Here is a 4,374-nt window from a genome sequence, read left to right as displayed (position 1 = left end):
TTGGCTTTATATATGACTTTTTGAAAGGGCTGAATTCTAGCAGTATTCTAGAAACAGCAACTTGGTCTTCTGTACCTACTTTTACAAAGCTGTACAATCCTTCTCCAGGTCTAGGTCAGGTTTTGCTAGGACCATTCTCCAGGAGCTCCACCCTTCTTGTTCCACCTCCAAGTTGTTCTAAGCTATGGTAGTCTACCTATACAGCTCAGGCTACTGCAACAATGATCAATATGAAGAACATAGTACAGTTTGTATAAATAAACTTACCATAGCAGTAGGTTAGAATTTTCACTGCTACAATAGCCACTCCCTCCCTCCACCCCCTTGTTTTTTTGGTGTGTTTTTTTATACCAGTGTGTGGGCATTTTTTTTGTTTTGTATTATTCCTAACTATGTCTTCTCAGGGCTCAGCCTTCCTCTATTGGTTGGCATGAAGGCGTGAAGATAGATGAAGGCTGCCAGCCTCACCAGATAGAATGTTGTAGATAATTCTGTCATTTGTAAATATTAATGTAAGCCACAGGCTTGTTCTCTTAAATGTGAAAAGACTGCATTGGATATTGATCTGCAAAAACAACAGTGCACTCTGCTGTAACAAAGCTAAGTCAAGCATTTTATGACGGTCTTTGATGTCATAATTCAGAGCCGATATATCTAGAGGGAGGCATCCTACCTATTGTTTTAAGACCAGAGTTAATGGCTAGAATTTGCATGTATAAATGTCCTTTATTGCTCTGGTTTCTGACCAGGTGTAAAGAATGTAAATGTAGTTTCTGTTAGCCTGGGAACACCAGAGAAGTGTGAAGAATGATGTCATGTGACGCAGCTCTGTGTTATCAATTTAAAGAGAGAGAGCTCTGAGCACTGTGTAGTAAGAAGTATTGTCTTGTGTTTTTGTTATTTATTATTAAATATTTTTAAACCTTTCAACTGTGGCTGTTTTATGTAGAGTTAATTTAAGCTCTAGAGTACATTGCATGTATATAGTGATACTGTACCAAGTCACTCTAATAAGCCTTGACTGTTCAGTCACATTTACCATTTGGATAATAATATTGCACAGTAATAATTTGGACATCCTTTTAAGAGCCTTTGAGTAGCTGATAAATATTAGTGGGTGGAGGCAGCTGGTACTACCTGTTAGACTGGGAAGAAAAGGGGCACAGCTGGAGAACCTGTGCCAGCCTTCCCCAGGAGTGTCTGTGTGGTTGTATACAACTCTTATCTCAAAGTGTGTGTGTGTGTGTGTGTGTGTGTGTGTGTGTGTGTGTGTGTGTGTGTGTGTGTGTGTGTGTGTGTGTGTGTGTGTGTGAGCTACTTGGGCAGGGACATGAAGCACTGGTTGGACAGAGAGGGTGCTGGAGGTTTTAGCTTGCCCACTAAGCTGAGATCTGGACCCTATAGCTGTGCCAGTGGGGAGTCTTATGGGGGAACTGGAAAGAAAGGGAGAAACCAGCCCCAGACTGACTGTGATCTCTGTGTGCTCTTAATGGAAATTGTACTTTACTGTGTGTGCATTTATTATCCTTTGCCTATATGGATGCCCCTCACTGGTGTTAGTGGTGGGGACTGAGGCTTCTTGAGTGCTGGGCCAGGGCATGGGCATCACATATTAATTTTTTGGCAGTGGTGGGATATCCACACCACATATTAAATGGTTGGCAAATACTAATTGGCTTGTAGTGGTGTGGGCAGAGTGAATTCCTGTAGCTTGTGTGCAGTGATCACTGAAGATGTTTTGTACTCTAAATCAGCCATGCAGTGAATACTCAGAGTTCAGATAACAATTGTTTTATTTATTTTGTTAGCTTAGTTAGTCAAGGAGAGCAGGCAGCATGTCAGCAGAGGAGTACAGAAGGCTGACAAGGAGCCAGCTGGCTGAGATGTGCCAGGCTAGGGGACTGGTGCATGGAAAACTGACTAAGGCAGATGTGATTGCAGCTTTGGTTGCAGCTGCATCAGAAAACAGCAACCAGGAGGACGATCAGACTGGCAGTGGAGATGTACCACCATCAGAGAATAGACAGCTCAACCTTTCTGCCGAGGACTTAAAAATCCATCTGGAGCTAAAGAGACTTGAGTTGGAGGCCAGCTGTTTGGAAATAAAAGCAGCTGAGAGACTGAGACATCTACAGGCTGAGGAGAATGAAAAACTGCTAAGCTTGGAAGCTGAGGAAAAGGAGAGGCAGAGGCAGCATGAGAAGGAGATGCTGTCTCTTCACCAGTCATGGAGGTAATGGGGAAGGGAGTAACTGGACCCCAGAAGCACAAAAGGTCAGTAGATTTCTTCCGCAGTTTGAAGAGGGGGATAATTTTGATAGTTTCATTCATATGTTTGAGAGGGTATGTAAACAGTATGATGCTGACCAAAGGCTCTTGGTACAGTTAATGACCCCCTTACTCCATGGTAAAGATGTAAGTGTGTTGTCTAAAATGTCTGATGCTGACTGTTTTAACTACACTGTTGTTAAGCATTACTTGTTAGAATGTTTTAAGCTAACACCTGAAACTTATAGGAAAAAGTTTTGTGAGCATAGATGCAAGGCCGGTGAAAGTGTGTGTTTATATGTTGCTGAACTGAGCACTTATTTTCATAGGTGGGTGAGTGGATGTCAGGTCACTACTTTTGAAAGGCTGGCAGACCTTTTGGTGAAAGAACAAGCCCTTAGCACTTTTCCTGAGGACATGAGTATCTGGTTAGCTGATAAGCAATGTGCTACTTCAGATGAGTTGGGAAAGAAGGGAGACCTATACATAGCAAGCAGGGCATCCCTGCACAGGAAAGGGACCCCCAGTACTGGTCATGGGTCTAAAGAAACCCATGGTGGGCAGCACAGACTGCACCAACAGAATCTGCCAGTAGCAGGCCAAGCCACTAGTCCAGGTACACATCCAGGACCTAGGGACAAATGTTTTGAATGCAACCAGTTAGCCCATGTGGCATACAGATGTCCATGGAAGCAAGGTGGGGAACAAAAGGTGAGAGAGCCAGTAAGTGAGAAAGACAAAATGCCAATAGTAGGTTGTCTTGAGACAACAAGGGTACTGAACTACCATCCTGCAGATGTCGTAATAGGGAAGGATTTGGATGGGGCAGTACCATGTACTTATGCAGTTACACGCACTCAGGCTAGACAGCAAGCATGTGGGTCTGGTAGCCTGGGGGAGACCCAGTCAGACTAGGACTGGTGAGGTGGTTACTTCAGGAAGGAAGCTACACTGTAGCAGTGAGACTGAAGGTGAGCTACAGCTGCTTGTGGTACTGATGTTCCCTTAGACAGAGTAACTGCAAAGGTAGAGGTGAGTAGTAGTACCCAGGCTGACAGTGAGGCACCACTGTCAGAGGATGCCAGACTTCCTGTGGAAGGGGAGCTGGGAAGGGTTGCAAGGAGAGAGTTCAGACAGGCTCAGTTCTCAGACCCTACACTGCAAGGCCTGAGGCAGATAGCTAGTGAGGCACCTGATTCTCAAGGGAAGGGGGATTCTGTATACTGGGACAAAGGGTTACTGTATAGAGAGTAGACCCCTGAGGGAGGGCTAGAAGGTAAGAGGGTATAGCAGTTGGAATTGCCTAGAGCCTACCATCTGGCACTTCTAGCCATAGGCCATGGTATTCCCTTTGCAGGTCATATGGGCATAAAATGTGCAAAGAGATGTATTATGCAGAACTTCTATTGGCTTGGAATTTCCAGAGATGTAACAGGGTACTGCAGGACCTGTGAGCAGTGTCAAAAGGTAGGCAAGGCAGGATAGAAGGTGGGAGCTCCTTTGATGCATTTGCCTGTGATTGAGGAGCCATTTTAAAGGGTAGCTATGGATATTGTGGGGCCTCTGAGTACCCCAAGTTCCACAGGGAAAAAGTATATCCTAGTGGTGGTGGATTATGCTACACGATACCCTAAGGCAGTGGCTTTGTCCTCCATTTAGGCAGAAAAGGTGGCAAATGCTTTGTTAGAGATTTTCAGCAGGATAGGTTTCCCAAAAGAAATACTGACTGCCAGAGGTGCAATTTCATGTCAGACCTGCTGGCTTGTCTGTGGAAGTCCTATGGGGTGAAGCACCAGAAGAACACCCCCTACCATCTCCAGACTAATGGTGTGGTTGAGAGGTTAAACTTTACTATAAAGTCCATGCTACAGGCATTTGCAGACCAGTTCAAGAGGGAGTGGGACAAATATTTGCCCCATCTGTTGTTTGCTTACAGAGAGGTTATCCAGGAATCCACAGGTTTTTCACCCTTTGAGTTGTTGTATGGACATGGAGTGAGGGGACCTCTAGATTTAATTCGAGATGTGTGGTAAGGTAAGTGTGAACCTCACAAGTAGTCTGTTATGGCATATGTCCTAAACCTCAGGACAAGGCTCAGGGAACTCA

This window comes from Protopterus annectens, chromosome 2.part2, assembly GCF_019279795.1.
Source record: "Protopterus annectens isolate FY-2018-M chromosome 2.part2, PAN1.0, whole genome shotgun sequence".
Lineage (NCBI taxonomy): Eukaryota > Metazoa > Chordata > Ceratodontiformes > Protopteridae > Protopterus > Protopterus annectens.
This window is presented reverse-complemented; position numbering follows the sequence as displayed.